Genomic DNA, 23,155 nt, shown 5'->3' with positions numbered 1-23,155 from the left:
CCATTTCCCTGGCCCTGCACTCAACCCTGGAACACCTAGATAACAAGGACACCTGTGTCAGACTCCTATTTATTGACTACAGCTCAGCCTTCAACACTATTATTCCCACAAAACTCCTCTCCAAACTCCGTGGCCTGGGCCTCGGCACCTCCCTCTGCGACTGGATCCTGAACTTCCTAACTCACAGACCACAATCAGTAAGGATAGGCAACAACACCTCCTCCACGATCATCCTCACCACCGGTGCCCAACAAGGCTGTGTTCTCAGCCCCCTACTATACTCCTTATACCCCTATGACTGTGCGGCCAAATTCCCCTCCAATTCGATTTTCAAGTTTGCTGACGACACCACCGTAGTGGGTCGGATCTCGAACAATGACAAGACAGAGTACAGGAATGAGATAGAGAATCTGGTGAACTGATGCGGCAACAATAATCTCTTCCTCAATGTCAGCAAGATGAAGGAGATTGTCATCGACTTCAGGAAGCGTAAAGGAGAACATGCCCCTGTCTACATCAATGGGATGAAGAAGAAAGGGTCGAGAGCTTCAAGTTTTTAGGTGTCCAGATCACCAACAACCTGTCCTGGTCCCCCCCATGCCGACACTATAGTTAAGAAAGCCCACCAACGCCTCTACTTTCTCAGAAGACTAAGGAAATTTGGCATGTCAGCTACAACTCTCACCAACTTTTACAGATGCACCATAGAAAGCATTATTTCTGGTTGTATCACAGCTTGGTATGGCTCCTGCTCTGCCCAAGACCGCAAGGAACTACAAACGGTCGTGAATGTAGCCCAATCCATCACGCAAACCAGCCTCCCATCCATTGACTCTGCCTACACTTCCTGCTGCCTCGGCAAAGCAGCCAGCATAATTAAGGACCCCACGCACCCCGGACATTCTGTCTTCCACCTTCTTCTGTCGGGAAAAAGATACAAAAGTCTGAGGTCACATACCAACCGACTCAAGAACAGCTTCTTCCCTGCTGCTGTCAGACTTTTGAATGGACTTACCTTGCATTAAATTGATCTTTCTCTACACCCTAGCTATGGCTGTAACTACATTCTGCACTCTCTCTCGTTTCCTTCTCTATGAATGGTATGCTTTGTCTGTATAGCGCGCAAGAAACAATACTTTTCACTGTCTGTCAATACATGTGACAATAAATCAAATAAACCAAGTTGATCACCCTCCAGCAGCAGTTGATATTTGTCTTGGTGTGCATCCCTGGGAACGGCCCGTAGAGCACAGAGTCCTGCGTCACCGAGCTGCTCGGAATGAATCTCGATAAATACCACTGCAGCTCACTCCAGAAGCTTCTTTGCAAAAGCACATTCCACAAGGAGGGGGGCAGCTGTCCCTGTCCCACCACAGTCACCTCAAGGTAGAATGGGGGAGACTCTGGGCATGTCAGAAGGATCAGACGGGCAGGGCCTTTCTCACCACCTGCCCAGTTCAGTCTTGGTGCTTGATTGAAGATTCTGATGATGAGGCATTCAGCCAGAATGCAGAATGGGGGCAGCACCATGAGACACAGGAGCAGAATTAGGCCACTCGGCCCATCGAGTCTGCTCCGCCATTCAATCACGGCTGATATTTTTCTCATCCCCATTCTCCTGCCTTTTCCCCATAACCCCTGATCCCTTTATTAATCAAGAACCTATCTATCTCTGTCTTAAAGACACTCAATGACCTGGCCTCCACAGCCTACTGTGGCAGAGTTCCACAGATTCACCACTCTCTGGCTGAAGAAATTCCTCCTCATCTCTATTTTAAAGGATCATTCCTTTAGCCTGAGGTTGTGCCCTCTGGTTCTAGTTTTTCCTACTAGTGGAAACATCTTCTCCGCGTCCACTCTATCCAGGCCTCGCAGTTTCCTGTAGGTTTCAATAAGATCCCCCCTCATCCTTCTAAACTCTAACGGGTACAGACCCAGAGTCCTCAACCGTTCCTCATACAACAAGCTCTTCATTCCAGGGGTCATTCTTGTGAACCTCCTCTGGATCCTTTCCAAGGCCAGCACATCCTTCCTTAGATACAGGGCCCAAAACTGCTCACAATACTCCAAATGGTGTCTGACCAGAGCCTTATACAGCCTCAGAAGTACATCCCTGCTCTTGTATTCTAGCCCTCTCGACATGAATGCTAACATTGCATTTGCCTTCCTAACTGCCGACTGAACCTGCATGTTAACCTTAACAGAATCTTGAACAATGACCCCCAAGTCCCTTTGTGTTTCTGATTTCCTAAGTATTTTCCCATTTAGAAAGTAGTCTCTGCCTCCATTCCTCCTTCCAAAGTGCACAACCTCACACTTTTCCACATTGTATTCCATCTGCCACTTCTTTGCCCACTCTCCTAACCTGTCCAAGTCCTTCTGTAGCCCTCCTGCTTCCTCAATACTACCTGTCCCTCTACATATCTTTGTATCATCTGCAAACTTAGTAACACTGCCTTCAGTTCCTTCCTCCAAATCGTGAATGTATATTGTGAAAAGTTGTGGTCCCAGCACTGACCCCTGAGGCACATCACTAATCACCGGCTGCCATCCTGAAAAAGACCCCTTTATCCCCACTCTCTGCCTTCTGCCAGTCAGCCAATCCTCTATCCATGCCAGGATCTTACCCTTAACACCATGGGCTCTTAACTTATTTAACAGTCTCCGATTCGGCACCTTGTCAAAGGCCTTCTGGAAATCTAAATAACTCACGTCCACTGGTTCCCCTTTATCTCAATTCCTTGTTACGGTGGCACAGTGGTTCGCACTGCTGCCTCACAGCGCCATGGACCCAGGTTCGATTCCCACCTTGGGTCACTGTCTGTGTGGAGATTGCACATTCTCCCCGTGTCTGCATGGGTTTCCTCCGGGTGCTCTGGTTTCCTTCCACAATCCAAAAGACGTGCTGGTTAGGGTGCACTGGCCATGCTAAATTCTCCCTCAGTGTACCCGAACAGGCGCCGGAGTGTGGCGACTGGGGGATTTTCACAGTAACTTCATTGCAGTGTTAATGTCAGCCTACTTGTGACACTGATAAATAAACTTTAAGCAGATGGCTCTGACAGTCTGCTCAGGGAACCATCCGACAGGATCCACCATCTCCTTTTCCCGTAGGGTCTCTGGGACATTGCGTGCAGACCACAGCTTGATCATCTTGTGGTCAAAGGCGGTTTTCTGCATAAACGTTCCCACAAGGGACAGGGGTACAACCAGATGGAGTGTTTCTCAGCAATGTGCCCAGAGCCATCAGCAGCAACATTGGACTCAGACAGAACCTCAGCGTGTAGTTTGTGTACTAATGGTCTATGTACAGCTTGGTGCAGCCTCACACACAGGTGGCCATCAGCCTGGGGATGTGATGGTAGGTACACTTTTCCCCCTTTATCTGGAGTTTGTACATCCCGTTCCTGCCAACTCGGTCCAGTTTCAACTTGAAAGAAAAGTGGAAGATGGTTTGGAAGCCACCAGAATGCAAGAGCAAAGTATTGGGACAAATCTGTGTCACATACAGCAACAGAGAGAGTGTTTTCCTGTCTCATAACTGGGTGTGAGAGAAAGGATTACTTCCACACCCCCAGTCTTGTTCCTTCCTTTGGCTAAAGTGCTCTTCTCAGACTTTGGTGCACGTCCCAGCCCCATCAAACCATATTCCCAGCACATTGAAATACAACTATAGTGGTGTGAATTTAATCATTATAATTAATACAGACCTGAAGCACAAACCCTTCCACTGTGTGTGTGGGCAGATTGTGAGGTTTTATTATAAATGTAATACTAATAAACAGCACTTGAGGGCGCTGCAGACCGCTTAATGATCAATAGCGCTTTTTGGCAATGTTGCCCTCTGTAGGATGTTGGCGGTACTACAGCTGTGTGCACTACATCATTGTCGCCAACAGGCGGCGCTGCACACACATTTTAACCAATTAAATTCTATTTCCGGCTTTGGGCAGAAGATCTGCCTTCCTGTAACTCCAGCTGCTTTGTGTTATAATATATTAGCTGGGAAAAAGGAGGGGAATAGAACATAGAAAAAATACAGTACAAACAGGCCCTTCGGCCCACAAGTTGCGACGGTCATGTCCCTACCTACCTAGGCTATATATAGGCTTACCTATAACCCTCAATCCTGTTAAGTCCCATGTACTCATCCAGGAGTCTCTTAAAAGACCCTATTGAGTTTGCCTCCACCACCACTGACGGCAGCCGATTCCACCCACCCATCACCCTCTGAGTGAAAAACTTACCCCTGACATCTCTCTCTCCCTACTCCCCAGCACCTTAAACCTGTGTCCTCACGTAGCAACCATTTCAGCCCTGGGAAAAAGCCTCTGAGAATCCACCCGATCTATACCTCTCAACATCTTGTACACCTCTATCAGGTCACCTCTCATCCTTCGTCTCTCCAAGGAGAAAAGACCGAGCTCCCTCAGCCTATCCTCATAAGGCATGCCAACCAATCCAGGCAACATCCTTGTAAATCTTCTCTGCACCCTTTCAATCATTTCCACATCCCTCCTGTAATGAGGCGACCAGAACTGAGCACAGTACTCCAAGTGGGGTCTGACGAGGGTCTTATATAGCTGCATCATTATCCCCGGACTCCTAAACTCAATCCCTCGATTGATGAAGGCCAGCACACCATGTGCCTTCTTAACCACCTCCTCCACCTGCGAGGCCGATTTAAGAGTCCTATGGACTCGGACCCCAAGGTCCTTCTGATCCTTTACACTGCTAAGAGTCTTACCCTTGATATTATACTCCTTCATCCCATTTGACCTGCCAAAATGGACCACTACACATTGAAGTCCATCTGCCACTTCTCCGCCCAGTCTTGCATCCTATCTATGTCACGCTGCAGCTTCTGACATCCCTCCAACCTATCCACAACACCACCAATCTTCGTGTCGTCAGCAAACTTACCAACCCATCCCTCCACTTCCTCATCCAGGTCATTTATGAAAATGACAAACAGCAAGGGTCCCAGAACAGATCCCTGGGGCACTCCACTGGTGACTGACCTCCATTCAGAAAAAGACCCATCTACAACCACTCTCTACCTTCTGCAGGCAAGCCAGTTCTGAATCCACAAGGCAACAGCCCCTTGGATCCCATGCCCTCTCACTTTCTCGAGAAGTCTTGCATGGGGGACCTTATCGAACGCCTTGCTGAAGTCCATGTAAACCACATCTACCGCTTTTCCTTCGTCAATGTGTTTAGTCACGTTTTCAAAGAGCTTCACCAGGCTCGTAAGGCACGATTTGCCTTTGGCAAAGCCATGCTGACTACTTTTGAGCATACTAAACTTCTCTAAATGTTCATAAATCCTGTCCCTCAGGATCTTCTCCATCAACTTACCAACCACTGAGGTTAGACTCACCGGTCGGTAATTTCCTGGGCTATCCCTATTCCTTTTCTTGAAAATAGGAACCGCATCCGCAATCTTCCAATCCTCTGGAACCTCTCCCGTCTCCATCGACGACGCAAAGATCATCGCCAGAGGCTCTGCAATCTCTTCTCTCGCCTCCCACAGTAACCTGGGGTACATCCCATCCGGACCCGGTGACTTATCTATCTTGAGGCTATTCAAAATTTCCAACACATCCCCTTTCTTAATGTCCACATACTCAATCTTTTCAGTCCGCCTCAATCCTGTAGTACAACCACCCAGGTCTTTTTCCACCGTGAATACCGAGGTAAAATATTCATTAAGCACCTCTGCTATTTCTTCCGGTTCTGTACAGACTCTCTCACCTTCACCTTTTACAGGTCCTATTCCTTCACATCTCATCCTTTTACTCTTCACATATTTATAGAACGCCTTAGGGTTCTCGCTAATAGAATAGCACTAAGTCCAAATGCATGAACCCTGAAAGACTGAGGTGATAACCTCCCTGTGTGTTAACCTGAACTTAATGTCCTTTTACTGCAAATGAGGTCAAATTATATTCATGATTATCTAATTTATTTGCAGTACCCGACTACATAAAATAAGTTACTGAGGCACAGACCCTAACCAGAGAGAGAGTTTCATCATCTTCCCTCTCACCAGGGACATAAGAACATAAGAACATAAGAAATAGGATCAGGAGTAGGCCATCTGGCCCCTCGAGCCTGCCCTGCCATTCAATAAGATCATGGCTGATCTGATAGTGGTTTAGTTCCACTTACCCGCCCGCTCCCCATAACCCTTAATTCCCTTATTGATCAGAAATCTATCTACCTGTGACTTAAACATATTTAACAAGGTAGCCTCCACTGCTTCAAAGGGCAGAGAATTCCAGAGATTCACTACCCTCTGAGAAAAGAAGTTCCTCCTCAACTCTGTCCTAAACTGACTCCCCCTTATTTTGAGGCTGTGTCCTCTAGTTCTTGTTTCCTTTCTAAGTGGAAAGAATCTCTCTGCCTCTACCCTGTCTAGCCCCTTCATTATCTTATATGTCTCTATAAGATCTCCCCTCAGCCTTCTAAACTCCAATGAGTACAGGCCCAATCTACTCAATCTCTCCTCATAAGCTAACCCCCTCATCACCGGTATCAACCTGGTGAACCTTCTCTGTACTCCCTCCAAGGCCAATATATCCTTCCGCAAATAGGGAGACCAAAATTGCACACAGTACTCTAGGACAAGCAGATGGAGTGAGCAAGAAGGCTGGACCTGCGCTGTACCCAGCAGGAAGATCTCTGATAGCCTCGCGCTATTCAGGGGTGTGATTTTGTTTTGCAAAAATATACTTTATTCATACAGAGTCCCCATCCCTGGGAACAGCCCATGCAGCACTGAGTCCCCGTCCCTGGGAACAGCCCGTAGAGCACAGAGTCCCTGTCCCTGGGAACAGCCCGTAGAGCACAGAGTCCCTGTCCCTGAGAACAGCCCGTAGAGCACAGAGTCCCTGTCCCTGGGAACAGCCCGTAGAGCACTGAGTCCCCATCCCTGAGAACAGCTCGTAGACACAGAGTCCCCGTCCCTGAGAACAGCCCATAGACACAGAGTCCCCGTCCCTGGGAACAGCCCGTAGACACAGAGTCCCCATCCCTGAGAACAGCCCGTAGACACAGAGTCCCCGTCCCTGGGAACAGCCCGTAGACACAGAGTCCCCATCCCTGAGAACAGCCCGTAGACACAGAGTCCCCGTCCCCGGGAACAGCCCGTAGACACAGAGTCCCCATCCCTGAGAACAGCCAGAAGACACAGAGTCCCCATCCCTGGGAACAGGCCATAGGACACAGAGTCCCCGTCCCTGGGAACAGCCCATAGTAAGAAGTTTAACAACACCAGGTTAAAGTCCAACAGGTTTATTTGGTAGCAGAAGCCACACAAGCTTTCGAGGCTCTGAGCCCCTTCTTCAGGTGAGTGGGAATTCTGTTCACAAACAGAACTTATAAGACACAGACTCAATTTACATGAATAATGGTTGGAATGCGAATACTTACAACTAATCCAGTCTTTAAGAAACAAAACAATGGGAGTGGAGAGAGCATCAAGACAGGCTAAAAAGATGTGTATTGTCTCCAGACAAGACAGCCAGTGAAACTCTGCAGGTCCACGCAACTGTGGGAGTTACAAATAGTGTGACATAAATTCTGATTCTAGGATCGCATGATAAAGACTCAGGAGGAAAAAAGCAGAAATATTTATGTGAAATAGTGTGACATAAACCCAATATCCCGGTTGAGGCCGTCCTTGTGTGTGCGGAACCTGGCTATCAGTTTCTGCTCCGCGACTCTGCGCTGTCGTGTGTCGCGAAGGCCGCCTTGGAGAACGCTTACCCGAATATCAGAGGCCGAATGCCCGTGACCGCTGAAGTGCTCCCCAACAGGAAGAGAACAGTCTTGCCTGGTGATTGTCGAGCGGTGTTCATTCATCCGTTGTCGCAGCGTCTGCATAGTTTCCCCAATGTACCATGCCTCGGGACATCCTTTCTTGCAGCGTATCAGGTAGACAACGTTGGCCGAGTTGCAAGAGTATGTACCGTGTACCTGGTGGATGGTGTTCTCACGTGAGATGATGGCATCTGTGTCGATGATCCGGCACGTCTTGCAGAGGTTGCTGTGGCAGGGTTGTGTGGTGTCTTGGTCACTGTTCTCCTGAAGGCTGGGTAGTTTGCTGCGGACAATGGTCTGTTTGAGGTTGTGCGGTTGTTTGAAGGCAAGAAGTGGGGGTGTGGGGATGGCCTTGGCGAGATGTTCGTCTTCATCAATGACATGTTGAAGGCTCCGGAGGAGATGCCGTAGCTTCTCCGCTCCGGGGAAGTACTGGACAACGAAGGGTACTCTGTCCACTGTGTCCCGTGTTTGTCTTCTGAGGAGGTCGGTGCGGTTTTTCGCTGTGGCGCGTTGGAACTGTTGATCAATGAGTCTAGCGCCATATCCTGTTCTTATGAGGGCATCTTTCAGCGTCTGGAGGTGTCTGTTGCGATCCTCCTCATAGACACAGAGTCCCCGTCCCTGGGAACAGGCCATAGGACACAGAGTCTTTCGTCACAGAGCTGCTCGAGAAAAACAAGAAACAAGCGCAGGAAACTTAAAAAACAGCTAGTTAAGGAAACTAGAGCAATGAAGAGATGTTTCTACAAAATCTTAAGTTAAAAGAATAAAGAGGAACTGCCTCTGGGATCAGGATATTGTATATGAAACATAAAGTCAGACGGGGGAAAGAGACAAATTGATGAGGCTGGCTACAGATAAGCCACATTATCTGAAGCAATCGTAAGGCTGAGTATCCTTATTTCCAGCATTTGAAACGAGAGTATTCTGCTGGGGACTGAGTACCTGAGTTTGAGTAAAAACATGAAGACAGAGGAAACCTGAAAGGAGAGGTGGAAAACTTGGTGCTGGATTCCTTGTTAAAAAGTGGAGCAGAAGCTTTGATTTGATTTATTATTGTCACATGTATTGGTATAGGGTGAAAAGTATTGTTTGAAAGGATAGTTGGAAAACCTGGAAAGGATTCTTAATACAAACAGCTGTTGGAAAGCATTGTTTGAAAGATGATTTTAAAACATGTCTTTTTTGAGAGTGGAGTTTGGAAACATTCATGTGACAATCATCGGGGGGGGGGGAGTGGGGGGAGGGAATTTGAGAAGATTGGTTGAGTGGCATCAGCCATTCAGTTTCAGAGTGGGGTGTTATCTGTGAATTGTACATATTTGTGGAGCTAAGGGGGGGGAGTAGTTAAGGAGTATGGTATTATTATCAAACTTTTCATGTTGTAATAAATTTCTGTTTCTTGTGGCTAATTAATGATCCTGTGACTCTGCTTCTCTCCACATCGTTTAAAAATGTAAAAGTTCTGATCTTTCGAAGCAGGGTTCCATTCTGGAGTCTTCCTGTCCAGGAGTAACACCAACTGGGATTGTAATGTAATTCTATGAGCCAGCTTGGTAAGATTTAAATCAATGTCCTCAGAGCATTAACCTCTGCCTCTGACGCACTACTCCAATATATATTAGCCCTGCACTATAATCCCAGTGACACTTGTAATGCTCCCAAATGTGAGATACTTGATTATAAAGTTTGTGGTAATGGGAACTGCATTCACACTATCCTCTGGTTTTCATCTCAAAAATATATTTACAAGTGTCTTTTAACTCTCCCTTAACCAGGTTTCATTCTCCCCTTTGCAATTAATGTGCAAGAATTATAAAGTAAGTTTCTGGCAATCTGTGAGTGTTTCCTTTATATGCAAGGCAGACCATCTTCTGCTATTGACATTCTTGACTCCCAGCTGAGGCTCTGGTGTTTAAAGTTTATTTAGTGTCACAAGTCAGCTTACATTAACACTGCAACGAAGTTACTTTGAAAATCCCCTAGTCGCCTGTTCAGGTACACTGAGGGAGAATTTAGCACGGCCAATTCACCTGAACAGCATGTCTTTCGGACTGTGGAAGAAACCGGAGCATCCGGAGGAAACCCACGCAGACACGGGAAGAATGTGCAAATTCTATACAGACAGTGACCCAAGCCAGGAATCTAACCCAGGTCCCTGGCTCTCTGAGACAGCAGTGCTAACCACTGTGCCATTCACAAGGGTAACATTCTTACCTCTAGGTGGATTGGCCATGCTAAATTGCCACTTGGTATCAGGGGGACTATCTAGGGTAAATGCATGGGGTTATGGGGATAGGGCCTGGGTGGGATTGTGATTGGTGCAGACTCGATGGGCCGAATCTTGGTGTTGTTTCTGGATGGTGTTCATTCATCCATTGTTGTAATGTCTGCATGGTCTCCCCAATGTACCATGCCTCGGGACATCCTTTCCTGCAACGTATCAGGTAGACAATGTTGGCCGAGTTGCAAGAGTATGTACCGTATCCCCGATAAACACCAGCTGAGAGCACTGCGGACCGATTAATGTTCAAAAGCGCTGGCCAACAACATTGCCCTCTGTACATAGAACATAGAACACTACAGCGCAGTACAGGCCCTTCGGCCCTCGATGTTGCGCCGACCAGTGGTACCAATCTAAAGCCCCTCTAATCTACACTATTCCAATATCATCCATATGTTTATCCAATAACCACTTGAACACTCTCAACATTGACGAGTCCACCACTGCTGCAGGCAGGGCATTCCACGCCCTTACTACTCTCTGAGTAAAGAACCTACCTCTAACATCTGTCCGATATCTCTCACCCCTCAATTTAAAGCTATGTCCCCGCGTGCTAGCCAACACCATCCGAGGAAAAAGGCTCTCACTATCCACCCTATCTAATCCTCTGATCATCTTGTATGCCTCTATTAAGTCACCTCTTAACCTTCTTCTCTCTAACGAAAACAACCTCAAGCCCCTCAGCCTTTCCTGTCGGATTCTGGCGGTACAATGCTGTGCATTACATCATTGTGACCAACCGGTGGCGCTGCAGACATTTTTAACATTTAGAACTATTTCTGGATTTGGGTGGAAACTTCCCTTTCTGTTGCTAAAAGTTTAACGTTTATTTATTGGTGTCACGAGTAAGCTTACATTAACACTGCAACTTTTATCACAAACAAATTCGATGGGATAGAGGAGGGGAAAAGCACCAAGTCCAGAGATTGTATTTAATGTTCGGTTTGTGCTGATGGAACAAGTTACATTAATGATTAACTCATTTATTGTCAAAGTTGCAGAATCAGTCCACAGAAACTGTGCTGTAGCCCATTCAGCAATGATATAAAGTTAAACACATTTACTTCGACACAGAGATGTGAACAAAGTGTAAAGAGCCTCTTGTGAAGTGTCAGTGAGAAAAAAGCCAGTTCCGGACTTCCCCTCTGCAAAATGGAGATAAACAAAACTGAAAGTCTCTGATAGGCTGGGCACAAAAATTCCCCTTTTGGACGTTCTCTGTGAAATCTGTCATCTCCAACTCTTCAATTCTGACAAAAGATCCACGAATTCTGCCACAGTGAGTCATCGACATAAATCACAAATAACCCCAGCAGTATATCTCTCTGTCATTTCCAACTGTTTCTCTATTGCAGCGGCAGCCTTTGTTTCAGGGATCCGGGTGTGCATTGCAAAATTGAATCATCTTGCTTTTACTGTTCTCCCCACAGGCCCGATGTCTCTCCGGCAGTTTCGTTTCTTTCAAAGCTCCGACTTTCCCAGTGACTTGGAAGCAGGTGTGGAGAATAATCCCAGAGGGGTAAGTGCAGGGAGGGGCTGGGAATGGGGAGAGACTGGAAACCTGGAACAGAGAATTGCTAGAAAAACTCAGCAAGTCTGGCAACCTCTGTGGAGAGAGAAAATATATTTAACTTTTCCTGTGACTCGTCTTCAGAGTTAGAGAGAAGAAGAAATGTGATTGTTTTTGTACTGTTGGAGAGAGGGTGTGGCAGCTGCACCAGAGCAGAAGTTAAGCGCTCCGAAAGCTAATGGTATTTGCTGCCAAATAAACCTGTTGGACTTTAACCTGGTGTTGTTAAAAGTCTGCCAGAGCAAAAGGGCAGCGATTGGTGGGAGCTGGGAGAGCTTGCAACAAAGATAAATGAAGCAGTGAAAACAAAACTAAAAAACAAGTAACAGATGGCCCACAGGGGGAGGGGAGTTGTTTTTGGGATGTGAAAAAAAGTCCAGATGGAGGAGAGTAATCTCAGTCTAAAGTTGTTGAACTTCGTGCTGAGTCCTGAGAGCTATAACGTGCCGAACCAGAAGATGAGGTGCTGCTCCTCCAGCTTGCCCCGAGCTTCACTGGAGCACTGCAGCAGGACAAGGCTGGATATAAAGGAGTTGCAAGTTAAAGCCTGCTTCACCTGAAAGGAGTGTTGGGGCCTTACCTCCTTTCAAAGAACAAACAAAGAACAGAAAATTACAGCACAGGAACAGGCCCTTCGGCTTAACTAAAACCCCTTCCAAGGACCGTATCCCTCTATTCCCACCCTATTCATGTATTTGTCCAGCCGCCCCTTAAAACTCACTATCGTATCTGCTTCCACTACCTCCCCCGGCAGCGAGTTCCAGGCACCCACCACCCTCTGTGTAAGAAAACTTGCCTCGTACATCTCCTTTAAACCTTGCCCCTCGCACCTTAAACCTATGCCCCCTAGTAATTGACTCTTCCACCCTGGGAAAACACTTCTGTCTATCCACTCTGTCCATGCCCCTCATAATCTTGTAGACTTCTATCAGGTCGCCCCTCAATGTCTCATCTTTTCATTCACCTCCTTTTCTCTTTGCCTGCCACTGTGAGCTCTCTCTCTTCTCCCGCTTTGCTCAGTCCTCCTTTCACATTGCCCCCTTTTCTCCATCAGGCCATTCCCTCGCCCTTCCCCCTCGCCCTCCCCCCTCGCCCCGCCCCCCCCTCGCCCTCCCCGCTCGCCCCCGCCCCCCCTCGCCCGCCCCTCGCTCGCCCTCGCCCCCCCTCACCCTCGCCCCCCCTCGCCCTCGCCCCCCCTCGCCCTCACCCTCCCCCCCTCGCCCTCGCCCCCCCTCGCCTCGCCCTCGCCCCCCCCTCACCCTCACCCCCTCGCCCTTCCCCCCCTCGCCCTTCCCCCCCTCTCGCCTTCCCCCCCTACGCCTTCCCCCCCCTTCGCCTTCCCCCCCTTCGCCTTCCCCCCCTTCGCCCTCCCCCCCTCGCCCTCCCCCCCTCGCCCTCCCCCCCTCGCCCTCGCCCTCCCCCCCCCCTCGCCCTCCCCCCCCCTCGCCCTCCCCCCCTCACCCTCCCCCCCTCGCCCTCCCCCCCTCGCCCTCCCCCCCTCGCCCCCGCAGCCATACCTCACACTCATCCCCGGTTGAAATTCAGACCTTCAGCACGTTCCACAGCACTTTCGCAGACAGTGTAACACTGGCCCCTTTACCTTCTCCCTCCTCACCATTCAAGGCCCCAAACACTCCTTTCAGGTGAAGCAGTGTTTCACTTGCACCTCCTTCAATTTGATTTACTGGTTTGGCTCAGCTGGCTGGACAGCTGGTGAGTGATGCAGAGTGATGCCAATAGCGAGGGTTCAATTCCCGTACCAGCTGCGGTTATTCATGACGGCCCCACCATCTCAACCTTGCCCCTCACCTGAAGTGTGGTAATCCTCAAGTTAAATCACCACCAGTCAGCCTGTGGTCTTCTGGGACGATGGGAACTTTACCTTTACAGTATTCATTGCTCCCAATGTTGGGGAGACTAAACGCAGACTGGGTGACTGCTTTTCGCTCAGTCCACAAGCATGACCCCCATCTTTCTGTCGCTCACTATTTTAACTCAGTATCTTGCACTTATGCCCACATGTCCATCCTTGACCTGCTGTGATGTTTCAGTGAAGCAACACTCTATCTTCTGGTTTGGCGCGTTACAGTTCTTAGGACCCAACATTGAGTTCGATACCTTTAGACTGTGAACTCTATCCTCCATCTTAACCTGTTTTTTCACATCTTAAGCACTTTTTGTCCAACACCACCCTGGACCATCTGCTGCTTGTTTTTTAGTTTTGCTTTCACTGAGCATTATTTCCCATTACTCTTCACAGTGGAGGACACAAATAGCATACCAATAATTGGCGGTCATGGGACTGTAGGGGGTGAGGACCTTAAAACGATCACTATTACTAAAGAGGTAGTGCTGGGTAGGCTAATGGGACTAAAGGTAGACAAGTCCCCTGGTCCGGATGGAATGCATCCCAGGGTTCTAAAAGAAACGGCAGAAGTAATAGCAAATGCATTAGTTGTAATTTATCAAAATTCACTGGACTCTGGGGAGGTGCCAGCTGATTGGAAAACAGCTAATGTAACGCCACTGTTTAAAAAAGGAGTTACACAAAAGGCAGGTAACTACAGGCCGGTTAGCAGTTGGGAAAATGCTGGAATCTATCATTAAGGAAGAAATAGCAGGACACCTGGAAAAGAATGGTTCAATCAAGCAGACGCAGCATGGATTCATGAAGGGAAAGTCATGTTTGACTAATTTACTGGAATTTTTTGAGGATATAACGAGTGCGGTTGACAGAGGGGAACCGGTGGATGTGGTGTATTTAGATTTCCAGAAGGCATTGGATAAGGTGCCTCACAAAAGGTTGCTGCATAAGATAAAGGTACACGGAGTTGGGGGTAAAGTGTTAGCGTGGATTGAGGATTGGCTATCTAACAGAAAGCAAAGAGTCGGAATAAATGGGTGCTTTTCCGCTTGGCAATCAGTGACTAGTGGGATGCCACAGGGATCGGTGCTGGGGCCTCAACTATTTACCGTATACATAGACGATTTGGAGGAGGGGACCGAGTGTAGGGTAACAATGTTTGTGGATGACACAAAGATGAGTGGGAAAGCAAATTGCGTGGAGGACACAGAGAGTCTGCAGAGAGATTTGGATAGGCTAAGTGAGTGAGCAAGGATCTGGCAGATGGAGTATAACGTTGGTAAGTGTGAGGTTATCCACTTTGGAAGGAATAATAGTAAAATGGACTATTATTTAAACAGTGAAAAATTACAACATGCTACTGTGCAGAGGGATCTGGGGGTCCTTGTGCATGAATCACAAAACCTCAGTTTGCAGGTGCAGCAGGTAATCAAGAAGGCAAATGGAATGTTGGCCTTTATCGCGAGAGGGATGGAGTATAAAAGCAGGGAGGTCATGCTGCAACTGTACAGGGTACTGGTGAGGCCACACCTAGAGTACTGTGTACTTATTTAAGAAAGGATATATTGGCTTTGGAGGGGGTACAGAGAAGGTTCACCAGGTTGATTCCGGAGATGAGGGGGTTAGCTTATGAGGAGAGATTGCGTAGACTGGGCCTGTACTCACTGGAGTTTAGAAGGTTGAGGGGAGATCTTATAGAGACATATAAGATAATGAAGGGGCTAGACTGGGTAGAAGCAGCAAGGTTATTTCCACTTACAATGGAAACATGAACTAGGGGGCATAGCCTCAAAATACGGGGGAGTCAATTTAGAACAGAGTTGAGGAGGAACTTCTTCTCCCAGAGGATAGTGAATCTTTGGAATTCTCTGCCCAATGAAGCAGTAGAGGCTACCTCGTTAAATGTGTTTAAGTCACAGATAGATTTTTAACCATTAAGGGGATTAAGGGTTATGGGGAGCGGGCGGGTAAGTGGAACTGAACCCACTATCAGAACAGCCATGATCTTATTGAATGGCGGAGCAGGATTGAGAGGCTAGATGGCCTACTCCTGCTCCTATTTCTTATTAACACATTCTGATATCTTTATGCCGCTATCAGCAGCTTCTCCTGACACTAACACTCCCTCCATTCCATGACTTGCTTATCTTTGTTGCGGTTTCTCCCAAACTCCCACCAATTGCTCACCTATTCTGCTCCAGCTACTCTACCCTGTATACAGTATAAAATCCATCACATTTTCCCTCTATTGAGCTCTGAAGGGTCACATTAACTCTTTCTCTCTCCACAGATGCTGCCACTCCTAGTGAGGTTTTCCAGCATTTTCTGTTTTCGTCATAGAATCACAGAATTGTTACAGTGCAGAATGAGGCTATTTGGCCCATCACGTCTGCACTCGCTCTCCAAAGGAGCATCATGACTTAGTGTCATCCCCCTGCCTTTCACAAAACGATGTCCCCCCCTATCCCTGCACATTGTTTCTATTCAAATCATCTAACGCCCTCTTGAATGCCTCGATTGAACCTGCCTCCACCGCACCTCCAGGCAGCGCATTCCAAACCCCAACCACTCGCTGTGTGAAAAAGATTATTCTCACATCACATTTGCCTCTTTTGCAAACAACTTTAAATCTGCGGCCTCTCGTTCTTGATCCTTTTACGAGCGGGAACAGTTTCTCCTAGCTGCTCTATCCAGTCCCCTCATGGTTTTGAACATCCCTATCAATTCCTCTCTTAGCCGCCTTCTCTCCAAGGAGAACAGTCCCAACCTTTCCAATCTATCCTCACCACTGACTTTTCTCATCACTGGAACCATTCTTGTAAACCTCTTCTGCACTCTCTCCAATGAGTTCACCTCCCTATAGTGTGGCAGCTAGAACTGTACACAGTATTCCAGCTGAGATCTAATTTGTCTTGTATAAGTTCAGCATAACCTCCTTGCTCTTTTACTCTTTACTCATGTTAATAAAACCCAGAATATTGTATGCTCTCTCCATCTGTTCTGCCACCTTCAATGATCTATGCATATAAACACCCAGGACTCTCTGCTCCTGCATACCCTGAAGAATTTTATTGTTTTATCTTGTCTCTTCATGTTCTTCCCACCAAAATGCATCACCTCAAACTTCTCCACATTGAATTCCAATTGCCATCTGCCCACTCCACCAACTTGTCTTTGTTCCTCCGAAGTTCTATTCTGTCCTCCTCACAGTTTACAAAACTTTCCTGTTTTGTGTCATCCACAAACTTTGAAAATGTCCCCTGTGCACCAAGATCTAGATCATTAATATATATCAGAAAAGGAGAGTCCCAATACTTACCCCCCCTGGGGGACTCCACTACAAACTTTCCTCCAGCTTGGAAAATATCCATTAACCATTACTCTCCACTTCCTATTATTCAGCCAATTTTGGATCCACGTTGCGACTGTCTTTTATTCCATGAGCTATAACTTTTCTCACAAGTTTCACACAGGGTTTCTATCATAAAGCAGTTTCCTCAGGGGAGTAGGAACAGGCGGTGTGACAAATTGGAAATGGCGGTGGAACCAAAGAGTGTGACATCACATCCCAGAGTTCCTGCTGCTCACAAATCCCTCAATATACCAAATATTGAGGTTCAGTAGAGCGGAGAGGTACAAATGAGGCCCCAGGATGGGAATCCTGGAAATAACTTGGAGGAAGAAATCAATGCTCTTAGAAAGGGGCAATTTTTTGATTTGATTTGATTTATTATTGTCACATGTATTAGTATACAGTGAAAAGTATTGTTTCTTGCACGCTATACAGACAAAGCATACCGTTCATAGAGAAGGAAAGGAGAGGGTGCAGAATGTAGTGTTACAGTCATAGCTAAAGAGGATTGACAGGGTAAACGTAGAGCAGATGTTTCCCCATGTTGGACATTCTAGATCAAGAGGTTAGGCTAAGGGGTGACAAATTTAAAACAGAAACAAGGAGGAATTATTTCAATCAAAGGGTTGTAAAATCTGTGGAATTCTCTACCCAGACTGCATTGGGTAGCAAAACGCTAAACAAATAGAAGGAGGCAATAGGTATTTAACTCGTAACGGAGTGAAGGGTTCTGGGAAGTGGGCCGGAAGATGGAGCTGAGATTAGCCAGGATTGTGTTGAATGACAGAATAGGCTGGAGGGGCTGAATGGCCTACTCTTGCTTCTAGTTATTATTTAAAATCAATAGTTGCACTCAGCATAAGGTGAACCCCTGACAAAACCTCAGCACCTACATCCCACCTCACACTGATCCTCAATCAGGGCGGCACGGTAGCATAGTGGTTAGCACAGCTGCTTCACAACTCCAAGGACCTGGGTTTGATTCCCGGCTCGGGTGACTGTGCGGAGTTTGCACATTCTCCCTGTGTCTGCGTGGGTTTCCTCCGGGTGCGCCAGTTTCCTCCCACAGTCCAAAGATGTGCAGGTTAGGTTGATTGGCCAAGCTAAGTTGCCCCTTAGTGTCCCGGGGTGCGTGGGTTAGAGGGATTAGCGGGTAAAATATGTAGGGATACGGGGATAGGGCCTGGGTGGGATTATTGTCGGTGCAGACTCGATGGGCCGAATGGCCTCTTTCTGCACTTCTATGGTTCAATGTTATATCAGCCATCTCCACCAACCACCACTGGCCTCATCTCCCTCAGCGCAGTGAATTCAGAATCCACGTCCTTCATTTCGCTTCATAGTTTTGCAAACATCTGCACGCATTGTACATGTCAGCACAGGCCCTCCATCCTTTGCAACCTTCATGCTCCACATAAACTTTCAGTGGCAGATTCTCAGACATTTTGGTCTCTCATTCTGGAACTTTCTCCCTGACTTCTGCTATTGGACATTGGAAGGGTGTTAAATGAATACTTCTCTTTGGGCTCCACTCTGAAAAAGGAGAACATAGGTACGGAATTCAGAAAAAGGGACTGTGAGGAACTTAAAAGTAAAATACTGCAGATGTTGGAATTTGAAACAAAAACAGAAAATGCTGGAAAGTCTCAGCAGGTCTACAGCTTCTGTGGGGAGAGAATAGAGCCAACGTTTCGAGTCTGGATGACCCTTCATCAGAACTATTCTCTCTCCACAGATGCTGTCAGACCTGCTGAGATTTTCCAGCATTTTCTGTTGTTGTGACTGTGAGGAACTTGCACAGTTTGACAGAGGAAATGGGGAAGTACTGGAAGCTCTGACAGGCTTAAAAACAGACAACTCCCATGGCCTGGATGAATTGCATCCTAGGCTGCTGTGGGAGGTAAGGCAGGAAATTGCAGGGGCTCTAACACAAATTTTTAATTCTTCTCTGGCCACAGGGGAAGTGAGGTGGAGATGCTGGCGTTGGACTACGGTAAACACAGTTAGAAGTCTCACAACACCAGGTTAAAGTTCAACAGGTTTATTTGGTAGCAAAAGCCACTAGCTTTCGGAGCGCTGCCCCTTCGTCAGGTGAGTGGGAGTTCTGTTCACAAACAGGGCATATAAAGACACAAACTCAATTTACAAAATCATGGTTAGAATGCGAGTCTTTACAGGTAATCAAGCCTCAAAGGTACAGACAATGTGAGTGGAGAGAGCGTTAAGCGCAGGTTAAAGAGATGTGTATTGTCTCCAGACAGGACAGTTAGTGAGATTTTGGAAGCCCAGGCAAGTCGTGAGGGTTACAGATGGGTGACATGAACCCAACATTCCAGTTGAGGCCGTCCTCATGTGTGCGGAACTTGGCTGTCAGTCTCTGCTCAGCGACTCTGCATTGTCGTGTGTCGTGAAGGCCGCCTTGGAGAACGCTTACCCAAAGATCAGAGGCCGAATGCCCGTGACCGCTGAAGTGCTCCCCAACAGGAAGAGAACACTCTTGCCTGGTGATTGTCAAGCGGTGTTCATTCATCCATTGTTGTAGCGTCTGCATGGTCTCCCCAATGTACCATGCCTCGGGACATCCTTTCCTGCAGCGTATCAGGTAGACAACGTTGGCCGAGTTGCAAGAGTATGTACCGTGTACCTGGTGGATGGTGTTCTCACGTGGGATGATGGCATCCGTGTCAATGATCTGGCACGTCTTGCAGAGGTTGCTGAGACATGGTGGTGTGGTGTCGTGGTCACTGTTCTCCAGAAGGCTGGGTAGTTTGCTGCGGACAATGGTCTGTTTGAGGTTGTGCGGTTGTTTGAAGGCAAGAAGTGGGGGTGTGGGGATGGCCTTGGCGAGATGTTCGTCTTCATCAATGACATGTTGAAGGCTCTGGAGAAGATGTCGTAGCTTCTCCACTCCGGGGAAGTACTGGACAACGAAGGGTACTCTGTCCGCCATGTCCCGTGTTTGTCTTCTGAGGAGGTCGGTGCGGTTTTACGCTGTACCTGAGGCATGGTACATTGGGGAGACCATGCAGATGCTACAACAACGGATGAATGAACACCGCTCGACAATTACCAGGCAAGAGTGTTCTCTTCCTGTTGGGGAACACTTCAGCGGTCACGGGCATTCGGCCTCTGATCTTCGGGTAAGCGTTCTCCAAGGCGGCCTTCACGACACACAACAACGCAGAGTTGCTGAGCAGAGACTGATAGTCAAGTTCTGCACACATGAGGATGGCCTCAACCGGGATCTTGGGTTCATGTCACACTATCTGTAACCCCCACAACTTGCCTGGGCTTGCAAAATCTCAATAACTGTCCTGTCTGGAGACAATACACATCTCTTTAACCTAACGCTCTCTCCACTCACATTGTACCTTTAAAACTTGATTACCTGTAAAGACTCGCATTCCAACCATTATTTTGTAAATTGAGTTTGTGTCTTCATATGCCCTGTTTGTCAACAGAACTCCCACTCACCTGACGAAGGAGCAGCGAGCACTCCGAAAGCTAGTGGCTTTTGCTACCAAATAAACCTGTTGGACTTTAACCTGGTGTTGTGAGACTTCTTACACAGGGGAAGTGCCAGAGGACTGGAGGATGGCTCATGTGGTTCCACTTTCCAAGAGGTAGAGCTAGAATATAGAATCCCTACAGTGCAGAAGGAGGCCATTCAGCCCACAGAGTCTGCACTGACGACAATCCCATCCAGGTCTTATCCACATAACCCCCACACATTTACCCTGTTAATCCCCCTGACACGAAGGGGCAATTTAGCATGGCCAATCAACCTAACCCGCACATCTTTGAACTGTGGGAGGAAACCGGAGCACCCGGAGGAAACTGACGCAAATACAAGGAGAGTGTGCAAACTCCACACAGACAGTGACCCACGCCAGGATTTGAACCCGGGTCCCTGGCGCTGTGAGATGAACCAGGAAATTACAGACCGGTGAGTCTCATGTCAGTGGTAGGGAAATTATCGGAGAAAATTCTGAAGGAGAGAATTAATATCCGCTTGGAAAGGTATGGGTTAATAGGGATAGTTTGTCAGTGGGAGGTCATGCCTAACAAATTTGTTATAATTTTTCAAAAATATGATCAAGTGTGGGGATGAGAGATCAGCTGATGTATGTCAAATAGTTCGGATGGGGCAGTTTTTGTGCAGTGTGTGCAGGAGGGTTTCCTGACACAATATGTGGATAGGCCGACAAGAGGTGAGGCCACATTGGATTTGGTACTGGGAAATGAACCGGGCCAAGTGTTAGATTTGGTTGTGGGAGAGCACTTTGGAGATAGTGACCACAATTCGGTGTCTTTTGTTATTGCAATGGAGACAGATAGGGTCGTATGGCAGGGCAAGGTTTACAATTGGGGGAGAGGTAATTATGATGCGATTAGGCAAGAATTAGGGGGCATAAGATGAGATCAGAAACTGTCAGGGAAAGGCACTAATGAAAAGTGGAACTTTTTCAAGGAACAAATACTGAGTGTCCTTGATAGGTATGTCCCTGTCAGGCAGGGAGGAAATGGCCGAGTGAGGGAACCATGGTTCACGAAAGAGGTGGAATGTCTTGTGAAAAAGAAGAGGGAAGCTTATGTAGGGATGAGGAAACAAGGTTCAGATGGCTCGATTGAGGGTTACAAGTTAGCAAGGAATGAGCTGAAAAAGGGGCTTAGGAGAGCTAGGAGGGGACATGAGAAGTCCTTGGCGGGTCGGATCAAGGAAAACCCCAAGGTTTTTTACCCTTCTGTGAGGAATAAAAGAATGACCAGGGTGAGGTTAGGGCCGGGCAAGGATAGTAGTGAGAACTTGTGTATGCAGTCAGTAGAGATGGGCGAGGTGATGAATGAATACTTTTCTTCAGTGTTCACCAAGGAGAGGGGCCATGTTTTTGAGGAAGAGAAGGTGTTACAGGCTAATAGGCTGGAGGAAATAGATGTGCAGAGGGAGGATGTACTGGCAGTTTTGAATAAACTGAAGGTCGATAAGTCCCCTGGGCCTGATGAAATGTATCCTAGGATTCTTTGGGAGGCAAGGGATGAGATTGCAGAGCCTTTGGCTTTGATCTTTGGGTCCTCACTGTCCACGGGGATGGTGCCAGAGGACTGGAGAATAGCGAATGTTGTTCCTCTGTTTAAGAAACGGAATAGAAATGACCCTGGTAATTATAGACCGGTTAGTCTTACTTCGGTGGTTGGTAAATTGATGGAAAAGGTCCTTAAGGATGGGATTTACGACCATTTAGAAAGATGCGGATTAATCCGGGATAGTCAGCACGGATTCGTGAAGGGCAAGTCGTGCCTCACAAATTTGATTGAATTTTTTGAGGAGGTAGCTAAGTGTGTTGATGAAGGTAGAGCAGTTGATGTCATATACATGGATTTTAGTAAGGCGTTTGATAAGGTCCCCCATGGTTGGCTTATGATGAAAGTAAGGAAGTGTGGGATAGAGGGAAAGTTGGCCGATTGGATAGGTAACTGGCTATCTGATCGAAGACAGAGGGTGGTGGTGGATGGAAACTTTTCGGACTGGAGGCAGGTTGCTAGCGGAGTGCCGCAGGGATCAGTGCTTGGTCCTCTGCTCTTTGTGATTTTTATTAATGACTTAGAGGAGGGGGCTGAAGGGTGGATCAGTAAATTTGCTGATGACACCAAGATTGGTGGAGTAGTGGATGAGGTGGAGGGCTGTGGTAGGTTGCAAAGAGACATAGATAGGATGCAAAGCTGGGCTGAAAAATGGCAAATGGAGTTTAACCCTGATAAATGTGAGGTGATTCATTTTGGTAGGACTAATTTAAATGTGGATTACAGGGTCAAAGGTAGGGTTCTGAAGACTGTGGAGGAACAGAGAGATCTTGGGGTCCATATCCACAGATCTCTAAAGGTTGCCACTCAAGTGGATAGAGCTGTGAGGAAGGCCTATAGTGTGTTAGCTTTTATTAACAGGGAGTTGAAGTTTAAGAGCCGTGGAGTTATGCTGCAACTGTACAGGACCTTGGTGAGACCACATTTGGAATATTGTGTGCAGTTCTGGTCACCTCACTATAAGAGGATGTGGAAGTGCTGGAAAGAGTGCAGAGGAGATTTACCAGGATGCTGCCTGGTTTGGAGGGTAGGCCTTATGAGGAAAGGTTGAGGGAGCTTGGGCTGTTCTCTCTGGAGCGGAGGAGGCTGAGGGGAGACTTAATAGAGGTTTATAAAATGATGAAGGGGATAGATAGAGTGAACGTTCAAAGACTATTTCCTCGGGTGGATGGAGCT

At 47.5% G+C, this 23,155-nt stretch overlaps 1 protein-coding gene across 2 annotated transcripts in view; it reads left to right on the top strand.

Annotated features, from left to right (window-relative positions):
* The first annotated feature begins 11,083 nt into the window (after positions 1–11,083).
* LOC144509816 (tumor necrosis factor receptor superfamily member 5-like) overlaps positions 11,084–23,155 on the top strand; it is a 125,887-nt gene continuing 113,815 nt past the window's right edge. The window contains exons 1-2 of one of the 2 annotated variants that reach the window (XM_078238662.1): positions 11,084–11,390; positions 11,542–11,630. The gene's annotated coding sequence lies outside the window, so the exon portion shown is untranslated. Of the gene's footprint in view, positions 11,391–11,472; positions 11,631–23,155 lie in introns of those variants that run through there. The other variant, XM_078238664.1, reaches the window with a different exon arrangement.

Source organism: Mustelus asterias, chromosome 22 (genome assembly GCF_964213995.1).
Source record: "Mustelus asterias chromosome 22, sMusAst1.hap1.1, whole genome shotgun sequence".
Classification (NCBI taxonomy): domain Eukaryota; kingdom Metazoa; phylum Chordata; class Chondrichthyes; order Carcharhiniformes; family Triakidae; genus Mustelus; species Mustelus asterias.
This window is presented reverse-complemented; position numbering and strand designations above follow the sequence as displayed.